Source organism: Stegodyphus dumicola, chromosome 9 (assembly GCF_044657685.1).
Source record: "Stegodyphus dumicola isolate Sdum_Otavi_A_Nest chromosome 9, ASM4465768v1".
NCBI lineage: Eukaryota > Metazoa > Arthropoda > Arachnida > Araneae > Eresidae > Stegodyphus > Stegodyphus dumicola.
Window position 1 is genome coordinate 31,442,079 of NC_140776.1, and position 14,062 is coordinate 31,456,140.

Here is a 14,062-nt window from a genome sequence, read left to right on the forward strand (position 1 = left end):
ATTTTAAGGTTTTTGCCGCTGGGATTTCAATATTTTTATTTTAGTAATTTTCCATTTCGATTTGTTTATTCTTTTTCGGCTCGTTTAATATGGTGTTCTTGAACACTTGTTAAAAGATTCCTTTCTTGAAACTTTCGACTTTCTTCTGTTAAACGTTTATCTTCTCAATCGTTTCTCGCTTCTTCTTTAAGCTTCACTTTTTGGTTTGATTATCATGCATGTTTGAAAAATAATTTTCAAGCCTTTATTTATTTTTCCCACAGTGAAGATCGGCTTGCCGTTTTTCTGATTTTATCCACGTATTGCGAAAATTTCGCTTTATTTTTTTTCGTTCCTTAATTTTTTTTGGGTAATTATTTTTTTTTCTCTCTAAGTTTCTTTGCTCATTTTTCATTTCACAAGGATGAGTGTATCTATCTGTTTTCTTTCTTTTTTTTTTCATTTACACACTCCATCGGTCATTTACTTTGCTTTGAGTGACATTACAAAGCTTTGAGTGAAGCTAAAATTTTGCAGCTCCACTTAAAGCTGAAATTTGTTTAAACATTTGCATACTTTCTTTTATTATTATTTACTGAAATTCTAATGTTCGCCTTTTTCTGAATCAATATGGATCCATGTCATTTTTAAAAATTTTGATTACATTACTTATTACATTATAATAGTGTTGTCGCAACATTATCATTACTTCAAAATCAATTTTGAGCCATTTAAGAGCTAACTGAATATGGAAAAAAAAACTAAATTTTAAATGAGGCTTAAATGTTGTTACTTTATCGTTATTGTGCCTAATTTTGTATAGTATAAGTTGACGTAATAACCATACAGTCATGTGTTACTCCAGATGTCTTTAGAATTTAATTTAGCAATGTCAAAAATAGTATCAGTCTAATTTTAACAGTTGTTTTAGACGAATTATTTCATCAAACATTTGGTCATTTTTATGAAAATATTAACAAGAGATGTTAATTTACACATAGTATTATTCATTTTTTAAAAGAACTATTAGATATGGCAGTGAATTTATTGAGTGATGTATATGTTACCGTGAAAGACCGAAATTGGAGAATGTCGACATTCACCGGAGAATGTCAACATTCACCAAATGCGTCGGTGAAAGATCGAATATTGCATTACATTCTTGTACATTCGGACCCTCACCGGTGTATGTCGACAATCACAGATATGCTCTGGTGTAGGTCGAAAAGAGAGAAGTACGTGCTGTCATTGCAAAAGGAAGTGTTCCACAAATAAATGCAGTTGTAAAAGCAAGGACCTCTTGTGCAATTCAAAGTGTCCTAATAGTTTAAGTTGTTGCAGTAAATAAGATTTGAATCACATAATTTAGTAAGTTTTTAACTTCTATTATTTTCCTTTCTCATTTTGAATGTACTGTGTGTTTTAAGTTCTTATATTTTTAAGTTCTCGTTTTAAGTCTCAAGTGCGTTTTTTCGAGACTGAATTACGGAGAAGAAAATATAATATTCTTATATGTTCAACATTCACCGGTGTAAGTCAGAAATAAGAGTATTTGGAAAATATTTGGGGCATGCACCAAGCGACTATGTGGATGTTTACATTCACCGGTGAAAGTCGACATTCTCCAGATTTCGGTGTTTCACCGTAACATATACATTAAGCCGAAAATTTTAAAAAATGCATTACAGATTCTCAGTTTCTTTTTACGCTGCTAGCTACTTTAAATACTGCATTACAATTTTTGACATGGGTTTTAGTCCAAATGGGTGTTAATCCAGATGGGCAATTAACTTTGTTTTGGCATTTTGCGTTGGTTCCTTATAAAAGTCTGAATCACTTTTCAAATTGTTGCCACCAAATATTAGATCCCTGAATTAGATTTAAGGAAATGAAATAACGAATAATCTGCATGAATGCATGCATGTTTCTTGCATTGGTAAAAACACCGGTATGTAGACACATCAAATTTTGAATAACGTAGTCCACCGCTCACGTATGGGCATCTACAAGTCCAAATTTGGAATTCGGAATTTGGTTTTATTATCTATTTCATGTTTAGTAAATCTTTAGCGAATTTTTGATTAAAACTCAACGATTTCAAAGCGTTCTATTAACATAAACATTGCATGCATCTCCAAGCAAACATATTTTATGTGCGAGGTTTCTTTACATGTCTCTTACTGGTATTATGTTGATAGAGTAGCAAAGCAAAGATGCTACAATATTTAACGATATTTTGCCTCGAATGGCTTTGAACGTCTGTATCACTTTTCAAATCCTGTTTTGAATCCCACTGGAAAATAACGCCCCTTTAGGCGTAATATAAAATCTGAAATCTTTCAGATTGCTTACTTATTTATTTATTTTCTGAGTTCATACCTAGTAAGTACTGTTTGATTTATCTATATATAAGAGATACTCATTATTTTTTTTCTAAAATATTTTGCATTACCCGCTACTTAAGCAGCAATTGAGTTTTGTGTGCTTAATAACAGATTAGGGGAATAAACGATATTTACTGAATAATATTCTTTTTCACAATGATATATCTTAAGTACACTGTCAGTAAAGAACAGCTTGATGCGCTCTTGCTCAATGAAAGTATCATGTTCAGAACTTGTAGAACTTGAACCATTAGAAGATGTTTTTGACATTTCTAGCTTTAGAGTACCGTGAACTCTCGATTATCCTAGTGCGGGTTATCCGGTTTCCAGATTATACGTGCTTTGCGACGCATAAGCACACGCGCTCATCGCTCTGCACAAAAGTGTGTAAAAAAACTAACACGAGCAGAAATGGAGTAGGTTTTAAAAGGCGTTAAACTGCATCTTTAGGCTTAGTTTCAGCAGCTTTAGGTTAGCCTTTAGGTTTCTTCTCATACCTTTTGCTGAGGAAGACGATAATAAAATGAAGTTCTGGAAAAGTTGACTGTATTGGATCCAACCAGCTTGGTCGAAATTAATGCAAATAATACTGGTTCGATCATGGAGGGAATTCTTCCTTATATAAAAATCAGAGATTTGGAAAGAAATCGAGGCAATAACTAAAGATGTTTGCCAAAAAAGCTAAAATTATACAATTCTTCAGAAATGTAGGTCGAAAAAACACCCAATAGTGGAACTCCAATTCAAATGAGCCAGTTTTTCAGTGTTTGAGTCGTGCGGATAAAGATTTAGTTGACACAAGAACAGAAGGGCAAAGAGTGATACCGAAAAAACAAACAAAAAAGATAATGACAATTACAATTGCCCCGAGACAGCATTATTCTGTGGAAAATATTCTGGGGAAACTCTACTGAAATACGTCGAACAAAACTGATGATAAAATAGCACTTGGAAAAATACGCAGTGAAATTCGGCAAATGCTTAAACAATCTCAAAAACAAAATAAAGTTACTGATTGTTTTAAGAACTAACACAGAGAATATGCATGAAAATTGATAGTGTGAATTATCCGTATCATCAATTATAAGTGATCCGGTTTCGTAGCACTAGTGCGGATAATGGAGAGTACGCTTTAGTTTGAAATTCTACATAAGCAAGAAGTGCAATAACGAATATGCCAAGCCTAAGAATACTGAAGACGTGTGTAAAATATAAAATTCTGAATTATATATGTATATGAATTATACATGTGTGTGTATCAACACCAGTGGTGTTCATATACCTCTGGATTAATATTTTGTACCGAAACGAAACGAAGTACTAACGTAAGTTGCAATGAGGTCGTAATTTAGCCATACGATGTGAACATGTTTACTAAAATTAGATTAATTTTCAGTTGAATTAGAATTATTTTCAGAATTATTTAAGAATGATTCTTGAAAAGGTAAATAATATTTCAAAGAAAGTAATATTTGAAATTTAATTTACTCAGATTTTTCGTAATGTTTTTCTTCGTTGCATGCAGATGCTATATTAACTCTTAAAATATTTCTTAAAAAATAATTCATTTAGGGATAGAATATAAAATTTATCATAAGCATTAACTGGAAAGTTGAAAGTAAATTGTGAAAATCGTGAGTAATGAATAAAAGAAGAAGAGTTATGCTTTGCCAGAATGGTAACATCAGAAGGTGTTTCTAAAGATCTGATAAAAAATTTGTACTTATTGTTTAAAGTTATATGTTTGTGTTTCTAAAGGCTAAATAAAATTGATATAATATTATCAAAGATGGCTTCATATTGAAAAGAACTAAATTTTTCGCCTCATTGAAACAAATTGCGGGAAGATGGCATTTTATCTCAGTATGGAATGAATAAAAGGCCAAGAAAGAATTTTATATATATATATATATATATATGTAAATAATATTTGTAAAATTGTAGTATTTTTTATATAATGTGACATGAAATGCTTGAAAGAGACGAAGCTCTGCCATAAAAATAATACAAGGAAGCCTATTTAATATTGAGGCTACTCGCTAAATTGGCGAGACATTGCCAAGCTGTCGATTGTTTTGGAGACTAAATTTGTTACCAAATTTGGCGAGAAATTGCCAAAAGTCAACACACTTAGCGACCATCAGGTGACATTTTAGTCCGGTCCTTGCAAAACTGTGATGGGTATTGCAACTGAACAACTTAAATTGTTTCCTATAAGTAATTGTAACTGTATACAACCCTCATATACTTCCAGTAATTTCAAGAAGTGGAAGGTACAATAGATTTCTCGATGGCTATACAAGACTGGAAAATTATATAACACCGAGAAGCATTAGTTTCGGTGTTGTTTATTTCAGCGTTGAATGCAGAGTATTCAGAGCTTCGTTCGAGTGTATTTTAATGTATTTTGCATTACGCTGTGTTGAACGTACTTATTAATTTGAAGTGTAACTACTGATTGTACTCTTCGATACTGAGGAGAACTGTATGAGTAATTTTGTGGAAAGTTCCACTCAGGCTATTATCTATTCTTAACACAATGCGTCTGGTTTCGCTCTTTCTTTCAGTATTTCTTTCAATAAAGTGATTTAATATAATAATGATCTGTGGGCAAAATATTTGATGTATATACGGAAAAGAGAAAATTGATGCCTTTCGTTTTAATTCTCTTGTTTAAATACATAAACAACAAAATACTCTTATATATTTTTGAAATTCCGTTCATATATTACCGAATATGTTAATGAAAGTATAATGTATTAACTTAATGCGTAATTCTGCTCTGCACATATTAATTCAAAATAGAAAATATCGGTATTCATGTCAGTCTTCTCGTGATTTATAAACTAATCATTATGAACTATGGAGCCACTGCAATGCTTCTTTGAAGGTTCTGTTGTTCTAATAAAATTGATGATAGTTCAAACTGGATAGTACAAAAACCTAAATTAGAAGTAAGTGAAGGCAGCTGTTTCGAATATTCTCTAACATAAGAGAATACACTCAATATTATGTGTTTAAATTGTATACACATATTTCTCTAAAATGCATTCAAAAAGTCTTTCTCTGATAAACAAATTATATTGGTAATACAAATTACTTATATATTATGTAAAATCTCTCTCTGTATATATATAAAATATATATATAAAACTGGATACTTTTATCTCTCTCTATATATATAAAACTGAATAACATTGCTGAAATAAATGTAGATTAAAGCTTCTGCAGGAGACTAACATTTTCAGTTCTCCATTTCCATCTAACACCCATGCAGTGTTATAATAATATACATTTAATGTATGCAACCGATTGAATAGAACTGGCTATAAGAAAATTTATCAAGTATTTCTTACGTGCAATACATTAACATCTCTTAAAAGATATGCCCCTATTGATTTATTCCCATTTTATCTAATTTTACGCCCTTTGATGAAAGCTTTCGCACAAGTACTGCAAAGTCATTAGGTATTTTTTAAACATGAATACTTAAAAACTGTACAATGCACTCGCCGGGTCTCAAACCTGGACCTCTCGAATACACGCCGAGTTGCCTTACACTACGAAAGCATACTGCAAAGAGGTAGAGAATACCTCATATACTCTCCCTTTCAAAAGGCGACTGGGGATTAAGGGACCCATTTGCCAAGTCCTTCTTGTGAGGAATTATTGTTCACCACCTTTTTGGGCGACACTGTAGCGTGATGAGGATTTTTGAAGCAGGAGAAGTGAAAAATATGCAATGAACTCGCCGAGACTCGAACCTGGAACTCTCGAACGTGCTACCATTACACCAAAAAGGCATGCTGCAAGGAGGGAGAGAATAAATACTTTATATCGTCCCCCATTTAAAGGACGCCTGGTAAAAGGGGACCCAATCGCCAATCCTGGTGGTGACGAATCGTCGCTAAGCTTTTTTAGTTCAGAAGCCATGTTAAGTTATTAGGATTTTTTGACCTGGATACGTGAAAAATGAGCAATTATCACCCCAGAACTCGCGCCGGGATCTCTCGATTACGCGCTGAGTATGTTAACATTTACCATGAAAGCATGCTGCAAGGAGAGAAAAAAAAACATGTTAGTACATTTTTTTCGAACCGAACTGCTGCCTAATATGCTTTTTGCTATTATTCAATGGGAATGTTTGGAAAATTTTCAAGTTATGATGCTAGATCATGTTTTGAAATTGCTTTACTCTGAGTTTATATTGTGGTTAGTGCAGAAACGGTTTTTCAAATTAAATCTTTACAGTGTAAGGATTATGTTAATTTTCTAACGGTTAAATTTTGAGTTAAAGTTCCTTTCCTATCGCTTCTTAATTTCAACTTACAATTTCCGATCAGAACGCATTTTTAGAATCGCGTTTGGATGCAAATTTGAGGAGTAGTATTTAACCGCGAAGTCCTGCTGTCTTAGTTAGAGAGAGAACCAGCGATTCTCGCTAGCATGCGTTTGCATTTTTAGGCTATTGTCTCTTAAGCTATTATTACGCTAAGCCGTACTTTAGGCTCTTGATAGCTTCAACGTTATTTAGCTTTAATGGGCCAACTGTGTTAAAATCTTGATAGCTTCGGCTATATTTTTTAGCTATTGTCTCTTAAGCTTTTATTACGCTAAGCCGTACTTTAGGCCCTTGATAGCTTCACCGTTATTCAGCTTTAATGGGCCAACTGTGTTAGAATCTTGATAGCTTCGGCTATATTTTTTTTAGTTAAGATTAGTTAACTTCTTAGGTTCTGAGTTGAAGCCAGAGGGACGACTTTATTGTACAACTCCAAGACGAAGTTCTGTTAAACTTTAATTTGGAATAATTAAGGGTCTTTAACCCTTTTCAAGTCTTAGTTGCTGTCTCACGAACTCAAGCGGTCGTTCGCTTACCAGTTCTTAAGAGTTTTCAAATTCAATTGTAACTTAAACGTACACAATACAGAATCTTACAGCAGAGACAATTCTGTGAAGAAATTTTGCACTGAAGGAGATACATTTTAAAAGGAGTGAGAGGAGATTTTAACTTCATTATCCTCATAAAATCATAAGGAATAGGTAATCAGCAGTTTTACTGAAACGAATACATAAATATAGCACAATGAGAACAAATGTAAAAGATAAAAGTTACATAGATTGATTCTTCAGAATAGCATACATTCGTTCATTCTAAGAATTTTATGATCGAACAGTTTAAAAAATGGGCTAAAACTAACTTGTTCGATGTCTTTCCAAATATTTCAGTAATAACTATGACACAGACAATTTAGTGTGTGCAGGCATAAAAGTTAAACATTTATTTCAGGAACAGCCTTTGCTTGATGCACCTGAAATATAAGGAGATGAAATAATAAAAAACTATATATTGAATAAAAAAACCAAAATGAGCATCAAAGAAAAACATTTTAAATAAAGAAATCTTTCTTTATTAGAAAAAAATTAAACTTTGAAAGTTAAAATGTTCTTGAACAGAAATAGTGGAGATTTTTCCCTTTATCATTTTACAATAATAATGCATCTCAAGATTGCAAGAAATTATATATGTATATATATATATATTACATTCAGTATAAAGTGCGGGAATATGTTAGATGATAAGACTATCAAAGCATTCTATAAATGGTGGGAAAAAAAAACTTCGTTTCACATTCATGAGGTGTGAGCGGGGAGCTTCCAAAAGGAGAAATAGGTGTGTAAGGCGCCATAATTCTTTTAAATCACTCATGGAGGCACTTACATCTGCAATACCACGAAGGTAAGGACCAAATGATACGCAGAAAAACTTTAGAGCGGGTGAGCTGTATAATTTTCACATTTCAATGGAAAAAAATGAGTATGCTAAATTTGCTTCAAAGATGAGAACATTCTTGAAAAATACTGGGATGTAGTTGAAACTATCTTCCGTAGAGATGGGTAATTTATCAGGCATACAAAAATAAATCGGCTAAAATGAGCAGTTTGCTTGTCTAACAAAGTTTCTATTTTATTTTATTGTAGGCAGTTTATTTTTATCAATTGCTTAGCTGTAAAAATCTTCTAAAGTTACGCATACCCATCTATGCTGTTATATCTGCAAGTGCAATGTGGCAGCCATTCTTAAAACATATATTTGCACTGAATCCTCAGAGATTATGTATAATCAGTCGATGATAATGCACTCTTGGTAACTGGATCATTGGTGTATTGGAAAAATATATTAAAAAGTTCAAATCGAAAAATAAACTCTCCTTTTTGTTTCGGATTGAACGCTGTTTGATAGAGGCAGTCGATAAATCAATAGAAATATTCGAATCTGATGTTTAGAACTTTTATTGCATAAAAGCATTGTACAAAAGAGGGAAGAGCTCAATTTGAAAATTCGAGACTGGTAACAGATGAATCAGAAATGATAGCGCAGGGCAAATAATAAGATAACTGGTTAACAATTAAAAAATTCTGCATGTAACATATTTTATGTTATATGTCATAAGGTATTTCCCCCGCCTTCGTGGTGTAGTGGTTAGGCCTTCGTACCTCGGCGCGTATTCGAGAGGTCCGTAGTTCGAGTCTTGGCGAGAGCATTGCTCATTTTTCACGTCTCCTGCTTCAAAACACCTAATGTCTGCACAGTGGCGCCTGAACTAAAAAAGATGGTGGATGATGATTCTCCACCAACAGGATTTGGCGATTGGGTCTCCTAATCTTCTATCGGTTTCTGAAAGAGGAGAGTATATAAGGTATTTCTCCCGCCTTCTTAGCACGCCTTCGTGGTGTAATGGCCAGCACACTCGGCCTGTATTCGAGAAGTCCGTAGTTCGAGACCTGGCGAGGACATTGCTAATATTTCATCTCTCCTGCTTTAAAAATTACCTAATATCTCTACAATGTAATCTTGAGAAGTAAAGGAGATTTAATGCATTGTACAATAATATTAAAATGTATTACGCCTAACATTTACTTTGGAGAGACATTAGGTATTTTGTAAGCGGGAAAGATGAAAAATATGCAACGCCTTAGTCGGGAATCGAACCGCGGACCTCTCAATTACGCATTGGGCATGCAGACCACTACACCACGAAGGTTAGATAAGAAGGCGGAAGAAATAGCTTATAACGTGCTGGACAAATATATCTTATTAAATGAGTTATTGTTAGTATATCCATAAGCAGCTAAAATGTTCTCTATTCAATTTTAGTAAATTCGGTTTTGGTATACCTGTTATACACATTTGATGTAGTAAAGGAATATAACCCGTTAAGGATTTGTGACACTTTTTGGTGCGAAGAGAAAATTGTTCATGAATAAGCTAAATATCGCAAGCATAATATTTCCCAATATGAACTCAATATAGTAACAAATGTCACTACAGAATAATTACGAATCAAGCCAATAATAGCAATTCATTTGCAGAAGATCATAAAACGTTCTTACTAATGTCCAAGCAATTTCATTTCTCAGTAAGGAATATATCCACTTCGAACCAACATTCGTAACACCCTGGTACATTCACTACTAAATGATTTATGAATTTACGGCGCATATTGTTCTATTCCTCCTTTAGGGCAGATATATGGTCTCACATTAATAGGGTTGAAAGATGTAGCTCATATCCAATAACATCTCATCTGCACTCTCAAGCTGAAGACTGAGAAACCTGTAAGCCAGTTGATTCGACTCACAGATTCTTCATTTCTCTAGTTGAGACAGGCAATTATCCTCCATAAGTAGGATTTTTTTCAGTTGTATCATGAAATAAGCAAATACGGCACAAATAACCTCTTTATAATGAATTTCTCCTGTCATCTTGCTATCTCTCCGGTCATCTAACATCTACTACTTATTGCACAATGCTGTTACACATTATCACCATAATAATGCTTTTAACGACAGCTGGATTGATAGCTGGAAAAGAATTGAGAAATTAAACAACTCTCAAAAGAACATCCATCGTCGAGTGCATAGATGTTATTTAAATGCCAGGAACCAAATTTAACGATTACTCTCCTTTGTGTGCTGCAGTAAAGATAACTTACAATTTTGATCCTTTAATTCTAAATATCAGTCTTCTTGTAGATTAATAGCAGGAGAATTACATTTCATTTGTTTAAAGCGTTACAGAAAGTCAATGCACAGCAGTTTGCTGGATTCTAAACTTCACTTCAGTTTTGCGAATGGAAGGTTATAATATATTATGGCATTTCGCTATGCACCTTCTCCCGGTGTAAGTGGTTAGCTCGTTCAATTAGTAATTGAGACATCAGTGGTTCAAATCACGGCTACGATACAGTTGATTCCCTATCTAAAATGTCTATAGGTCTCGGTAGGCTTTCCTTACATATTCGTTTTTACATTTTTCAGCACATAAATTTATTTAAATCAGATATTCGAGATATGAAGAAAATTTTGCCCTTGTATAGATCTTTCAGCCTGGGAAATTCTGACAAATGCACTCATTTTTCCTGCTTTGAGCTACCGCGAGATTCCATAATGGAATGATTGGGTGTTTTCATATAGATTGGCTTCTTGATGTCCATATTTCAAGCACACAAATCGTAAATGAATTCATTCATCGGATTTTGTAGCGATAATATAGTGGACTTATGTTCATTTTTACGTATGTTTTTACATGTGTGTGCCACTAGTTTAGTTTAAATATGTACCGTCATATTTTAGAAAACTGATCAACTGAAATATGATTTAGAAAACTGACAGTGGATCAACTGATGGCTCGTTTAGATGATTTAGCAAGACAAGTCGACGCTTTGATACGGAGTAGGAGCGAGAAGAAAGTGGCTCTAAGGTGTTGGAGATGTGGTAGTGAAGGTCACCTAAGACGGAATTGCAGAACGCCCCAGGGTACGGAATATAAAGCAGATGATTTTACCAGACAAGTCAGTGGCTTGAGACGGAACAGAAGTGAAAAGGAACTAGTTCCAAAGTGCTGGAACTGCGGAGTTGAAGGCCACATACGAAGAAACTGCAAAACACCCCGAGGTACGGAAAATAAGACCATTTCCCAGCAACAACGCAGTAAACAAATTAGTGACCATATCGAGGAACGGAGGTTGCCAGATAATGAAAAACCTTGTTTTAAAGCGCTTAAAATTTATACAGTGAGTGGCAACAGTAAAGGACTGTCCATTAATGGGAATATCGACGGAGTTCCTTGCAATATGATCATTGACACAGGAGCTAATGTTACCATCATTAGGAAAGATTTAGCTGAACAGTTTAAAGATAAACTTATTTGGACGCCATCCTGTGTTACCCTTCAGACTGCGTCTGGTGACAAAATCGACATAACTGGGAAGTTAAACGTAAACATCACGTTTGGAAGTGCCGCCTACCATCACACGGCATATGTGGCGGATATTACAGATCCATGCATACTCGGATTGGACTTTTTAAGGAAATACAATTTTTCCTTAGATTTCAGAAACAATAAGCTGCTTTCAGCATCTGATGGCATGACTATACATCCTCAAAAGGGATCCTCGCCTGGAAATGTCGACGCCTTGTCCGAAAGATCGAGCTCGGGAAGCTGCCGAAATCATACCAGGGTCGAAAAGAAACTCAAGACAACCAGCTATTCTCCATCCCAGAAGCTCTTCGGTCGAGACCTTCGTCTTCCTTGTGACCGCCTGTTTAGTCGCCCTACGGATGCGCCTTCATCGCCTGAGGAACACATCCAAGATGCCCAGGCCCGGTTTGAGGGGATGCACCGTTCTGCACGAAAGCGAGTCAACTTGGCGACGGAGAAAATGAAGACCAGATGTGACACAAGAGCTACTAGACAGAGATCCAACAAAGGAGACAAGGTGTGGTTGTGGAACCCAATTCAACGAAAAGGACTGAGTCCTAAATTACAGTCACCTTCGGATGGTCCATATACAGTGCTGAACACGAATGACGTCGTGGTTCGGATCCGTGAGTCTTCGAACTCTTACGACAGGTTAGCTTATTACTATGGCCATAGTACATAATGTAAATAATTGTAAATAGTATAAGACCATGGTCCATTTTGTTTTTAAATGTGTATTTGATTTGTATTTGATAGCATTTGATTTGTTTTATGTATTGCATTTATTGTTCATGTTGTTTATTATTGTAACGTAATGCTTATTAATGCATTTATGCCACAATTGTAAGTTTAGCTTCCTGTCCAGGGATTGTACTGCCCGGGACGTGCAGTGCTTGGGAAGGGGGCAGTGTTACGAATTTGGTATTTAAAAAGCTAATGTTAGTTCAATTATAAATTAAATGGTTTTATTTCTCGCGCAGTGCAGCGCGTGACGAATATTAAAAGAAAGCTAAGCCGGAAAATTGAAAATACAAGAGCGCGTGCATTAAATAAATAAATATCTCTTTTTGATTTCGAGAAAGTACTGGAAAATTCTAGCGCGTGATTTTAAAATCTTATAAAAGGAGGGAAACATCTCAGTTTGGAGTAGTTGCTTAGTTTGTTGTTGTTTAGAAAACTGCCGTTGTTGATTATAGCGAATTCGCGGATTAGCGTTCTTTAGCTGTTTTGAATTACGTTCTATTGTACATTTAAGTAGTTAAAAGATAACTACTGTGAGATATTGTGATACTGCATGATAATTTGAGAAAATTTAAGCATTTCTGTTGTGATAATAATAAATTTTTGTTCATTTTTCATCGGATTTGTGCATTCATTTCATAACGAACCCGTACGCACGCAACAATATATATATATATATTATAGAGACATTAGGTATTTTTTGGAGGCCGGAGAGATGAAAAATTAGCAACCGCCTTCGCCGGGAATTGAACCACGGACCTCTGGAAAACCACTACACCACGAAGGACGCTAGGAAAGTGGGAGACCTTATAATATTACCGGCAACGTTTGAAATTCGGCATTCTATAGGATGCCTAGGCATTGTATATAAAGCCTGAAACTAGCCGGTAATGTGTGAAATGGTTCATATTTCACACATTTCCTAGATCGTCTATAGAATGCCAAATGACAAAGCGGTATGAAATACATGTCCGATTCGTTTCGAAGAACCGAAACTACTAACCAAAAGTCATTGAATGTTGTAAAAAAGCGAAAATGGCTACTAAGAAGGAAATACGGGACTCGTGGCTGCTGAACTGCTAAGATGTGATGTGATATTTGCGGAAAACAAAAGTACATCCATTTACCCTGTTAAAAAGAAAGCATCAGTACTATAGAGTATTACGTCACGGAAGCTGTGTTATTTTCCGTACGTCATAAAAACTCATTTGAGTGCTGCACACGGACGACGTCACATAATGTTGAATGAATTTTCAAACAAATACAAACACGTTATATGTAATGATATTGAACTGTACAACCACCTTTGTAATCCCTGCCAGAAAAAACATACATATTTCGAATAACAGGCTTTTAATGCCACTCTTTGATTAATTTTTTTAAATAATATTTGCATTTTTGAAGAATGAACATGTTTTAAATAATATCCATACTTTGGATCCATACTTTGGAATTTTTCCATACTTTGGATAAAGAGGATTTGTCATTCTATAGAATCCCCATGTACTATATACAATGCCTATAGAAACTGGTATTTCATGCTTTGCCGGTTGCATATACATGTGAATTTTTTTCTTTTAAATTTAATTAGTAAAAGATATATCATCTGTTGCTAATTAAACAGGAAATATGGATACTATGTTGTGAATCGCATCACAAATCAATTCATAGATCGCCAGCACTGAAATGCATT